Source organism: Urocampus carinirostris, chromosome 14 (assembly GCF_059441175.1).
Source record: "Urocampus carinirostris isolate Australia breed hairy pipefish chromosome 14, RoL_Ucar_1.0, whole genome shotgun sequence".
Classification (NCBI taxonomy): Eukaryota; Metazoa; Chordata; class Actinopteri; order Syngnathiformes; family Syngnathidae; genus Urocampus; species Urocampus carinirostris.
Window position 1 is genome coordinate 15862009 of NC_142362.1, and position 12906 is coordinate 15874914.

Here is a 12906-nt window from a genome sequence, read left to right on the forward strand (position 1 = left end):
AACAATTTGTGTCATATGTGGCGGCACTCTTTATTTTCTTTCCACCTAAAATGCACCTGTTCAGCTGCTATCCATTATCCCGGTCAACTTTTGGGGGTGCTACTTTGTGGATTTGCACGGGGGGATTCTAGCAGTGTCTGAAATAACGTCTGCCCGGACGCCCGGGGTGTGCATTTTTTACGTCGGGCGTACAACCTACAAAACGTCTCCGCCCGGGTGGCCGATAACTTTTTCAAGAAAAAAACCCCCAAATGTTTCGGTTTTATTTTATTTTTTTTCAAATCAAACGTCTGCTTTATTCCGATTTCGAAATCTTCGTTCAGTTTGGAAATTTCGGTTCATTTGGCAATTTGCGTACTCTGCAGCCAATCAGAAACCTGCATCGAATAACTTTGTGCTTCTAGACTTTCACGAGCGTGCTTAGGTCATGCATTTGCATATAGACGCACAGAGAACACAAAAAATAGATAAGTGGTTAGGAATCAAGCCAAAACCCTAGCCCCAGAAGAAATATTCAAAAGAAGCTAACAAAATTTATGACGCTACAAAACGTAAACGTACATTAAAAGCATTGTGGAAAGAGGAGTTCACTTGGCTTGTAGCAGACGACGCAACGCAAACATTGCATGAATGAAGATGAGTTAATACAGGTACATACTGATGGCAGATGGAAAACAACGATGTCATATACATGCAATTAATGTTATAAGTAGATTTATAATAAACTTAATTTTAAAGTGTTCTATTATAAATTATATTATAATCCTTAATACTTTGCAACAATGTTTTTTTTGCGATTAGTCGTTTTATTGTGTTGCAAGTTGTGAAAAATGGGGGAGGCAACTTTATGGCTGAGCAGGCAAGTTTTCAGAGTTGTCTGCCCTGGTGTCCGGTAACTTTTTGTCATGAGTTCCAGACACTGATCCTAGTCCTCAATAATGGTGATAAATGAGGAGGTTAGAGGTTAGATTGAGCCTAACATATTCGACGAGTTCCGGTTCGGGCCCGGGCTCCATATCTTACCTCGAGAGGGAATACAGTTTACCTTCATTCCAAATTTGGCCCAGTTACAAATTCTTGTCCTATACACCATATGCTATTTCATAGCAAGAGGTGATAAACAATCTTTCACGTTTTTTCCAGTAGATTGGGTTGCAAATTGTCATCTAGAGCCCGGCCGCATGTGCCATCCTCACGTGTAGACACGATAAGGGGGGTCGAAACGAGGGGACGCGTCTCTGCGGGGACCAACTCCTGCCGGCAAAGGCACGGCTAATTTATACAATGATCACAAACCGCGTCCCCGGCAAAAAAAGCGTCCCACTCAAGGCCATCGTTTCCAAACAAGCCGAGTTGAATCAGCACAAACAAGCACGCCGGCGTTATAAGCTCAACGGCGGAGGCTGCGAAAACATCTTTGGTCTCTGTGTACAAAGTTACTTCGCAAGACTACCAGCTACGGGGGACCCAAAAGATTAAAAAAAATAAAAAAGAAAGGACGGCAGCTTGAGGCCTTCGAGCGTGAACTTGTTTTATTCATCATCGGGTGATTAAAGATTTACGATCCCGGCATAGATTTTTGCGTCAGGCCTTGGGGACCCTCTCCGTCCTCCCCATGTCCAACGCTGTCTTTTGAGTCGCTCCAAATATTAGAAGCATCGGGGTGAGAAATGCGATGTTTTACGATCGGCGGTCAGAAAGTCTACCGCGGACAATTACTTAGGTGTTGGGTTAAAAGACGCGCGGCTTCCTCTTTCGCCCTCCCTTACGTCAGCATCATTTCTGCTTCTTGCCAATATGACATTTATTTTGAAAACTTTCCAAATGTAGTTTTTAACAGATAACAACAAACACAGAACTTGTGATAAATACCATGACCCAATTGATTACTAAGGTTGCAAGAAAACGTTTTTCACCCTACCTATACTTGATTAAATACTGCTTCTGGAGATATAAATGTAAATGCATTTATATAGCGCTTTTCAAGTCAATGAAGACCTCCCAAAGCGCTTTACAATGTGCTTCACACTTACCCATTCGCACACACACTCACACACCCATAGCGGCGTGTTTATGTTTACCTACAGTACAGTTATAGTGACGCGGAATTTCTCCTCATGGAGATATATGTATATGTAACTATTTTTTTTAACTACATGCTCCTTTTAGGAAAAAAAAACAGGCAGAATCCACTAAATTACACGTGTGTCTTTAGTTATACAATAACAATATACAGCTTCAGTGAATGTGTCCCCAAAAAGTAGTGCTGGAGAGACTAAAGCTTGACCTTATAAATCGATCCATCAATACTGACTTGGTCCGTAATAACTATAATGACAGAATATTATTATAAACACTAAACACTGTCATATTGATCTTGTAGAAAGTGCTAATGCTTAGTACAGTGTTTATTATGTAAAACTAATTCCAAACATTATACAAGTGCTCAAATGTTGAATGTCACGCATGGCTTAGCTAAGAAAAATACATCCGTCATTCTTATCAAGTGGCATTGTCTTAGCTTTACACATTATCAGCTATAATAAATAAAAATGAATGTAAAAATGGGGAGCACGGCGAGGCAGTGGTTAGCACGTGTGCGGCACAGTTCTGAGGTCATGAGATCAAAATTACTGTGTAGAGTTTGCATGTTCTCCCCCAAAAATGCACGTTAGGTTATTTGGCCGGTCCAAATTGTCCCTAGGTGTGAATGAGAGAGTGAGTTGTCTGTCTCTGTGTGCCCTGCGACTGGCTGGCAACCAGTTCAGGGTGTCCCCTGCCCACTTCCTGAAGATAGCTGGGATGGGCTTCAGCACCTCCGCGACCCTACTGAGGATAAGCGGTGTAGATAATGGATGGATGGAATGTAAAAATCAACGTCAGGAAATGTAACATTTGGCCGATTTCATCTGTAAAGGTCTCTCATCACAAATTCATGGCAGTTGTGATTCGACTATATTTTGAAACAAATGTCACAATTCACCTTCACTCTGCAAGCAATGAAGACAAAAACATCTAAATAATAATAATACCTAAAAAACAAGAAAAAGATAACAAAATTCCAAAATTTAAAAGGTTTTTTAATATAAAATGTTGCTGTGCCCTTGTGATGGCCACAACTTAGACCTGCCATTCAAATCTGCACTGTCATTCGCTACCACTTATGTCAATCATCGGTCCAAACTCCGCCCTTTGTAACAATAGACAATAGAAGTTGCAGATTACACTGTTGGAGGCACGGATGTTTATTCAAAATGGACAGAAATAATATTTTCACGTTATATACATGTCACTGTGTTCAAAAAGGCGAAATAAATGGCTCTTTATTAATATTTTTGTTTGATGTGAAAAAATCCCACAGAGCCTTAAAACATTTTTAAATAATAAATAAATGTGTATGTCCTATTCTAGTTTGGGATTTTATTCCCAATCGACGAAAAAAAATGTTAGGACTACTCATTTTGTGTAAGGCAGTTTTATACAATGTTTAAAAGCCCGAAGACATTCCTGACATTTAGTGGTAAACAGTGATATTACAACTCCCAACGCTACAATGGAAGTGGAAGAGTACAAACCTGGATAATGGGTGGCAAAAATTACAACCAAAATATTCAGGGAAAAAAAATAATAATGAAAAATGGGTTTTCCCACTACCGCGCTTTGGTTATCACTAGTTCACTGCTTCGCGGATTTTCATCGTGCTTTCTATTACCAACAAAGTTGGACCTCTCCACTCTCTAAACCTGCTCAGGAGCTACATGCGGGTCTTTGGCGCTTCGTAGTAGCTCCCTGGTGCTTTTTCGAAAAGTCAAAATCAGCTTTATTGTCAATTCTGCAGTATAAACACAGAATTGAAATTGTGTTTCTCTCAGCCCTCAGTGTCTGGAAGATAAAAAAAAAAACCACTACGCTAGGACGCACTACACTAAGACACACATGTAGACAGTACAGCAAATAAATAGACAGTGCGGACACATCAGTCATGAAAGTGCATAGTGGTACCTTGTAGACAGAAAGTTCTGAGTTGTGCAAATGTACATGATTGTGCGATGAGCAAAGTTAGCTTATTTTGGTACTAAAGTGTGAAGGTGACATAGTTTTCTGAAGGCAGTGGGTGTGTGTCCATTGGGTGAGAAAAAAAAGTTTGATAACGGAAAAATATATGGTTTCTGTACATTAGAACCAAAAGGTAAAGGCAGTTTTCTATAATGGCCACATGATGAAGGCAAAGTACCATGTAAAATTAAAAAGATTGGGTCTTTTTTTGTAAAGTTGAGAAATAAAACACCAAAATATTTTTTAAAATTATTTTCAAAAATATAATTTGTAAAGTATAGTAATTTTATTTGTTGGACAAATACTAACCCTAACCCTACTTTGCGGATTGTCACTTGTTGTGGGGGTTCGACTGTCATGATGACTGATTAGTATCACTTGTGCCCGCTCTTTCGGCGCCAGCCGCTGTGGGCTACCTGATTGGTTCCCTGTCCTTTTTAAGCCCAGTCTTTTCACTCTCCTGTTGTTGGTCCATCAGCAAACCTCTGTTTCAACAGGGCAAACATTTTGACTCTGACTCCCATCGGTCCTGCTTTTTGCATCCGTTTTTTTCACCTGTCCGTTCCTGATCTCCCTGTTTGTCTCCGGCTATGACCCGTTTTTGATTCTGACCACCTTTTTGCTCTCCTGTCCTGGCTATCGACCTGTTTTATTCCGTCCTCGACACCGCCATCTCCCGCTTCGGAAGATCCACTTCCGTATTCGGATCACGAGCGGCTTGCTTCCCGCGTCCAGCGAGCACCGGATCACGGGTGCTGCCCTTTCTCTTTCTATCAATAAACTTGTGGTTAATGTTACGCATTTGGGTCCTGATTCCGTTCTGGTCGTGACATCATCTCCCCATTAACTGTGATAACCGAGGCATTACCGTAATTGAAAGAACAAAGGGATCATCGAGCAATATATGCCACCGTATGAAATCTGTTTACTCCTGCTACCCTTACCCCCATCTACTCTTAGTCATTTACTTAAACCAGATTAGAAAGCGCAGATTGGATAAAAAAATAAATACTAAGTTTGTCGGAGAACCTGGAAGGCGAATGCATCGCACCCCAAATTACCCTTTAATTTACCGTATTTAAGCGAGCTTTTCGTTTTTTTGTCAGGCAAGTCGCTGAAGCAAGACGAGCTGCTGAGATCCCGCCATGAATTGGAAAACAGCGCAGAAGACAAGCGCCAAAAGGTAAATGGATTTTTTTTTTTTTTTGCCGGAACTGCCATAACGCTTGAATGCCTTTCCACAATTGGGATAAATTTCAACTGGCGAGACCTGCTGCAGAGAACACAACGTGACTCATTATTTTCATAGTTAGCTGGCAACATCTGCTCAGGACGGAGCAAACTGAATCCCTTAGAATCTATTAATGATCACTGGAAAGAGCAAAAACAAATACAAAAATGTGAACACAAAAGCTGTAGAAGAAGACGGATCCACCTAAATGTAAAATAATCACAGTAAAATGTGGGATTTATCATCTTTTTGTACGGTATATGTAGAGTATTCAACGTTTGGTCAAAATTCCGTTTTGCAATGTCAGGAAATGATCAAACAATGTCAAAACAAGTGAAGTAAATACTCTGTTTTAAGTCAATCTCATAGATATGTCATCTGACTGATACTGGTGGAATGTGAGGTTGGGGAGGGGGGCGTTGGCTTGCATTCGCGCATCAAAGGTTGCTGTGACAACTCCACCACAGGGGGTCCGCCCCTCCCAGGAGACCGGAACCGAGAGCTGGTACACGTCTCACCTCTCAAGGGCAGTCTGAATTTGGCCAGCCTCAAGGTGAGAGGTCATATCCTAACAAGAACTGGACCAAAACCCTGGCTGGTCCTGACCAAGTCTCAGCTCAACAAGCAGCCAGAGAACCTTGCCAAGTCAGCAGCCAAGCTTGATCAAGCTAGCGGCCAAACCGATAGAACAAAGCCAGCGACCTCAAAGAAGCCTCAAGCCACCAGCAGTCAACTACTGCTTCAACACCCTGCATCCTGTAGTCCACATCCCAACAGGGTCTCGAGCCTACCAGTATTCCTCATCGCTCTACAGCTGAGGACATAAAGACTGGGCCTTCATCTTCATCAAAGCAGAACTTCGCAGAACTTCTCGTTGTTGCTAGGTGTTGGTATTGGTGTGACGTAAAAGAGGGAACTTTATCAAAATACAATAATGTAATATTCAAGCCAACATGGTTGTCCATCCAAATGATGCCAGTTTAAGTTCTCAACTTCTAGTTGATTTTTTTTCTTATTATTGTTTTGTGTTCTATTCAAGCTTCTTCAGTAGTAAAAGAAAAGTCCATAAATCCAACAGTTTGTGGGTCTTGATTAAATAGTAATGACTAAAAAAGGTTTTTATTCCGTTTTCCTGACATAATGATCTAAAAACGTATGTGGTGCTCCAAAAAGTCGAGACAAATTTTGAAAAGAATAAACTCCGCTCTTTGATTTAATTGGTCGATAAATTGTTTTTTTAGAATAATTTATTGACCACCCATATTCGCTACACATATTTTATTCTTAGTTATCATTCATTTTATATCTTTTTGCGGAATTTTTTCCTCACGGATGACTAAAAAGAATAAATATTTTCTTAACTCCACCCCTCCCCTTGAAATAAATTTACATCTTGAAATTATATTCAATCTATATAAAGATGCTAAAGACAAAAATAAACAATGAAGCTAGCACTGCAAGACAGGGTTCGTTTTGCCAGTGTTACTGGCTAGCTGCTAGCCATCAAGCAGCTAAGCTAGTTGCTGGCTGCTACCCGCCAATTGGGTAAACAGATTAATTGGCGGCTAAAATAGTATAAAATAAAATCTTGATTGTCATTATAAGATACGCAAGAAAATACCTATCAAATTGTATTAGAAGAGTGGTCATATTTATATTTAATCTACTAGCTACCAAGCAGAAGTGTTTGAATCGAATAACATTTTAATTGTTATAAGTCGTGCACCGAAATTCAGATGGAATTGTCCTTTGAAAGAAATCTCACAGCTAATAATAAACCCGTTTAGAAGCTAGCTACTAGTTTCTAAATGCTACCTACTAGCGATCTGCCGCAATTTGGCTGCTATAGAATGGCATAGAATAAATTGTTTATTGTCATTATAAGATGTGCAACAAAATTAAGATGGAATTGGACTCTAAAAGAAATCTCACAGCTCCTAATGAACCCGTTTAGAAGCTAGCTACTAGCTGCTAAATGCTAGCTACTAGTGACGTGCCGCAATTTGGCTAGAATAGTATAGAATAAAATGTCTATCGTCATTATAAGATGTGCAACGAAGATTAGATAAATTGTGCTTGCAAAGTCATTTGTACTGAAATAATGCACTCGCAAGCTAATAGCCGTTAAGTAGCTATGCCAGTCACTAGCAATTGGCTGTCAAACAAGTACCTTTAAAAAAACAAAATGAAATAAAATATATGCCATTGTAACATGTGCATTTAAATTCTGATTAAATTGTACTTAAAAAAAATATCTGATAGCTCCTAATGCTCCTACTTAGCAATAAGCAACTAAGTGGCTAGGCAGACCTCTAGCTGCTAACCACCAATGCTAACTACTCGCAACTAGCCGCAATTTAAGTGTGTTAGAATAATATAGGATACATTATTTATGGCCATTCTAAGATTTGCAATGAAATTCAGATTAAATAGTTTTTGAAAAGGAATCTGACGGCTCCTAATTAACCCGTTTGCAAGCTAGCTACGAGCTGCTAAATACTAACTACTAGCTATTAGCCACTAACTAAGCACATTATAATAGTATAAAATAAAATTATTAACGAAATCCAGGTGAAATTCTACTTGAAAAGGAATTAGACAGCTATTAATGCTTGCTACCTCCCGCTAAGTGGCTAATCTAGTTGCATTAGCCGCATGTTTAAATGTAATCAAATGGAATTAAATTTGTTTTTTTAACCCATATGCAGCATAAGTCGCTTGCGACTAACCAAAAAAAGTGCATTAAATTGAATAAATCTGGAAGGCCCTGATGTAGCCGCTTGTACTTGCAAAAAAGTGTTTGAATCGAATAAAATCGTAACATGTTTGACAAAATAAAGTACCAAAACGGCTTGATAATTTAGAAAGATACGATTAGAAGAAAATTCTCACTAAAAACACATTTTTTAATGTATTGAATCCATGAGAACTACGATCCATGCGTTGATCGATGTTCTATACCAGAGGTTGGCAACCTATGACACCTATGAGGGGTTAACTAGTGGCACGCAAGCGCACGGCAAAGTGATCGTGATTCTTTTTTTTAAATGCGCATTTTTACCTGAAATTTAATCATTTTCATTGCGAGCTGTGTTGTTTAGCGGCTTTACGGTCGCGCCCCTCTTCCCTCCGTGTGTGAGCGTGTGTCTGCGCGGTGCCTCGCAGAGGAGGAGAGATCCGTGTTTTAAACCTCCCACAGAAACACCGGCGCGCGATAAATGAATGAATCACGACAGCTCCTCCAGCGAAAAAATCTCGTTCTTTTCAGCCAGCGTGGACAGATACGGGAAGCTTTGTGCAAAAAATGACCGTGCAGTTTGTGCATTATGCCTCGAGAGCGTTGTACCTCGCACGTCAAGTGTTAAACGTCATTACGAGACGAAACATGAACATAAACTCAAGGATGAGTCTGGCAAGGCGGAGACATTAAAACGCGTTGTGTCCAGGTAAGGCAAACAAACACGGACCCTGAAAACATTTGTCACTGCTAAAAACACCACCACTGAAGCAAGCTATCACATTGCTCACTGCATGGCAAAGCACGGAAAACTATTTTCTGATGGCGAATATATTAAAGGTGTGTGTGTTTCAAGTTTTGAAATTAATGAATGGTATGGTAGCTATCCATATAACTTGTTGTTTGATTGTAGTTCATTGTTGATGGAGAATCGTTGAAGTCATGGATGTCTACAGGCCTTTCCACATGTTGCTCACAGTCATTTTTTAGTTTGTTGATGAACAAGAACAGTGGAAGATAAAATTGGTCAGTTGTACGATTTCAATGAATATCCATGTGGACTGGGGTAAAATGACAGCTCTGTTGGATATACAAAAATGTTTGTGCGAGTCATTAATCTTGGGTGTGGCACACTGATTTCCAAGGACATTTGAAAGTGGCACTCCACACCGAAAAGGTTGCTGACCCCTGTTCCATACCAATGGAAAAAACATCAACATTTTATTACTGACTCCTATTTATCAGTCGTTCAATTAAAATTTAATCATTTTTTTCTCTCATTTCCCATGTTTTATTTGTGTACAAATGCTCAGAATGGTGTGAAACGCTCAACCAGGTGTGCAATGCCGAGCCCAGCACAGACGCATGACACTTGAACTGAGGATTAGAGTGTTAAACTCGCTTAACTAATTACACTGGCGGAAATGTGATTACAGCCGCCCGAGTAAGAAGGACGCCTGCACAGACGCGCAACTTATCGGGACGTGTCGCATGACCTCCGTGATCAATGAAATCAAAAAGTCAGACTTTGGATCCCCGCGTCTGGCCAGATGGGTTCGTAATCGAAAACTGGCGTGCGGCTGGGGAAGAAAGTCGATTAGCGGGGATGTGAAATGTCGTGAAATGGGCTCCGTGCATGCTGGGAAAGAATGTATTCATTAGATGCAGCAACAAAGAGATGTAATGAGGAAATGGGGTATCAAATTATTGCACCAAATCACACTGCATCAAAAAGCCATAGAACTACAAGTGATGTCTAATATATACAGTGCCGTAAAAAAGAATTTGCCTCCTTCCTCATTTCTGTGTTTTTTGCATATTTATCACTCACAAAGGCTTCAGATCATCAAACTAATTTTAATATCACACAAAGACAACCCAAGGAAATATAAAACACAGTTTTGAAATGTTGATTCCATTTATTAAGGCACAAAACAAAACAAACTGGCCCTTCGTGAAAGAGTAATAAAATCAGCCAGAGGGCTTTTCTGTGCCCTCGACCACTAGGGGGCAGTAAGGATCGCAAGTAAGAGAATGATTATTGCCGTATACTGTACTGTAAAGTCGACCCATAGGTTACGGCTACCCAGCTTTATGTGGGAAAAGATGCTTTTTAGGCCCCTCGTTACAGTATTTCCCCCACCATACAGCATCAACAGTAAATTGTTTTGCAAGCTCAAAAACAATTCAGTGTTTTCGTGTTTATAACTGTACGGGTAACTTCTGTAAGATCCCTGTCTGCTATTGGTTTGCAGCACGAAGATGCTAATGTGGTATTGGCTGGAATCCCTTTCACACTGCTTCATTTATCTCACTGACTTCAGTTCAGAATTTCATTTCACACATTTTTTTGTAGCTATGGCTCCCAAGCCTTGCAGTGGTGCTAAAGGAAGAAGCAAGTAGATGATAACCATGGAAACAAAGTTTGAGGTAATTATCAAAAAATAAGGAAGCAATTTAAAACTATTGCCCAAACTCTATCCCACAATACCTTTCTCTCTCTTAGTTGACTCCAGAATCTCGTTATTGCAATACAATACAGTATATTTGTACTCACAATGTATTCACAATGAGTCACAAAAGTTGAAGTGATGCTAAAAGGAGATGCAGAAAACATGATAACCATGGAAACAGAGCTGAAGATTATCATGAAATACGAAGAAGGCCCATGCATCATTACAGTTAATTAAAACAACCAAGTCTTCTAAGGGTATGACAATTATTTATACCCAGAAGCGACTTATAATTGGGAAAATGCAGTTAACAAAGTCCCAAAATACATACTTTGTATTATTCTTTGTATTTTTCAAAAAATCATATCTATGGATTATATATGACAATGTCATTAGAGTGGACCCCCAGTCACCTCCCTAACTTACAGCATTTTCATGTTTTAATTTAGATTAAGATGGGGGTTTTTTGCCCCTCGTAACAGCATTTTTCCTGCCATGACATCAACAACAAATTATTTCACATGGCCAGAAACTTACAAAATTCCATCTTTGCAGTGTTCCTGAGTATGTACAAGTAATGTGCATCATATGTTCGTCCTGAAAAAGCTTTTCTGCCATTGGTCAACGTCATATGAAATGCTGTTATGCTAATAGCGAAACTACCTCCCTTAATGTCTGTTTTAACTCAATTTATGGGTGAGACTCTCGAGTAAAAAGCTTTGATCGTTCTTAACTTAGTGTCCCAAGACAGTGATGCCTAGGGGAGAAGCAAAAACATGAAGACCATGGGAACGAAACTTGTGATTGTCAAAGAATGCAAAGAAAGCACACGCATCTTGAAGGAATATAGCTGTAACCAAACGACAATAGGGACAATTATCAATAATAACGATCCAATAAAAGTAAACTTATTTTTTAGGGCAAGACAATCCTGATGTGTAGACGTTTCAATATCAGTTTTAAATCAAACCCATCGACTTTCACCCTTATGCATCCACCTACTAACTCCACCGTACCAGCTGAAGTTACGTCACACCAAAGGTAAATTCAATTTCATTTGTCCTTTAAACATATATTCATGCCTAATGCTATTCAAACATGAACACATATCTTATACATTACCGTAGGTCTCTGTCCCCCACTATACGGCAATTTTACTCTGTGATCTCCACCTCGGAAGGGGATTAATGCTGTAACCCGGGGTTTTTTGTTAATGTACTCATTATAATCCCTTTGGGGGAAATGTAATCATATATTACACATTTCTATCCGTTTTACCACCAACACCACCACACACCACCCCGCTATACGGGAATTTTACCACCCAATCCCCACCTCGTTGAATTTTTGTCGTATCCCGGGGGTTTACAGTATTATCATACTCGTTATAATCCTTTTGAGGAAATATATCCATCCATTCATCATATCTGCTGCCTGAGTGTCTAATACTCCGATAAATTATTTAAAAATGTCGCATAAATCAAGCAATTAAATAATAACGATAAAACGATATTGCAAAATACTTTTCAGGCGAGCGCTCGTTCACATGACGTCATTTAAAAACATTAACAAGCAGAAAGTTTTGCTCCAGATTCGTTAAAACTTTCATTTATTCTTCAACTTTTTTTTTCCTCATTATTTTGTGTCTCGCTCCACGAAGGCACGACTGTCTTTCCCACGCAGCATCCGTGGGACGAAGCCAAGTGTGCTTCAATGACAATGGGGCAATTAAATTGAGGGGGGCTCGGGTAGATCACAAAAAGCGTAGCTATTTCACGCGTGGGGAGGCCAAACTGCGACAAAAACACCAAAGCAGCAACGTGACGACAAACAGAAGGCGTTTAACCGATCTTACCTGAAATCATCGCGGCTCCATCCTTCCCACAGCACGCCTCATCACGGACACGCAAAGCAGCATCCCGCAGCTCGCTTATCAATCTGACAAAAAACACCACAGTGGGCGGGGCTGCGTGGACGTGAAACGGCTTTGACCAATCGGCGCGTAAATCCGCAGAGCATTCAGCCAATTGGATGGTAGGTTAGCGACGAAGGCCCGCCTTCCCATTTGATTCAGACAGCAAGGTAGATTGACGATGTGCTCGGTTACCTTTTAATAATGGAATGCTTTAACACACGACAGAAGGTTAATTCCGCCGCGGGTTTTTTTTTGTAACAGTCAAAGTATTTCAATTCAAAATTATTTTGAAATTAGTATGATAATACTGGTTATGACTATTAAAAAAAAAAAGAAATCCCTAAAATAATACAAGTTGTTCCTTCCTCACTAATTCAATTCTAGGCTGCTTGCATGTAAAACATAAGGGACGCGGTGTGAATTTAGTCACTCTCACTTTCTTGGGGTGGGATATTGTTTTAACAATTAGAAAACTGTTGAGAACTCAGTAAAAACTCAATTAAATTTTTTTGTT

At 39.8% G+C, this 12906-nt stretch overlaps 1 protein-coding gene across 1 annotated transcript in view; it reads right to left on the reverse strand.

Annotated features, from left to right (window-relative positions):
* The window catches only part of b3galt1b (beta-1,3-galactosyltransferase 1b), a 40973-nt gene extending 28560 nt beyond the window's left edge, over positions 1 to 12413 (reverse strand). Inside the window, exon 1 of the mRNA XM_088352664.1 lies at positions 12333 to 12413. The gene's annotated coding sequence lies outside the window, so the exon portion shown is untranslated. The remainder of the gene's footprint in view (positions 1 to 12332) is intronic.
* Positions 12414 to 12906: the final 493 nt, after the last annotated feature.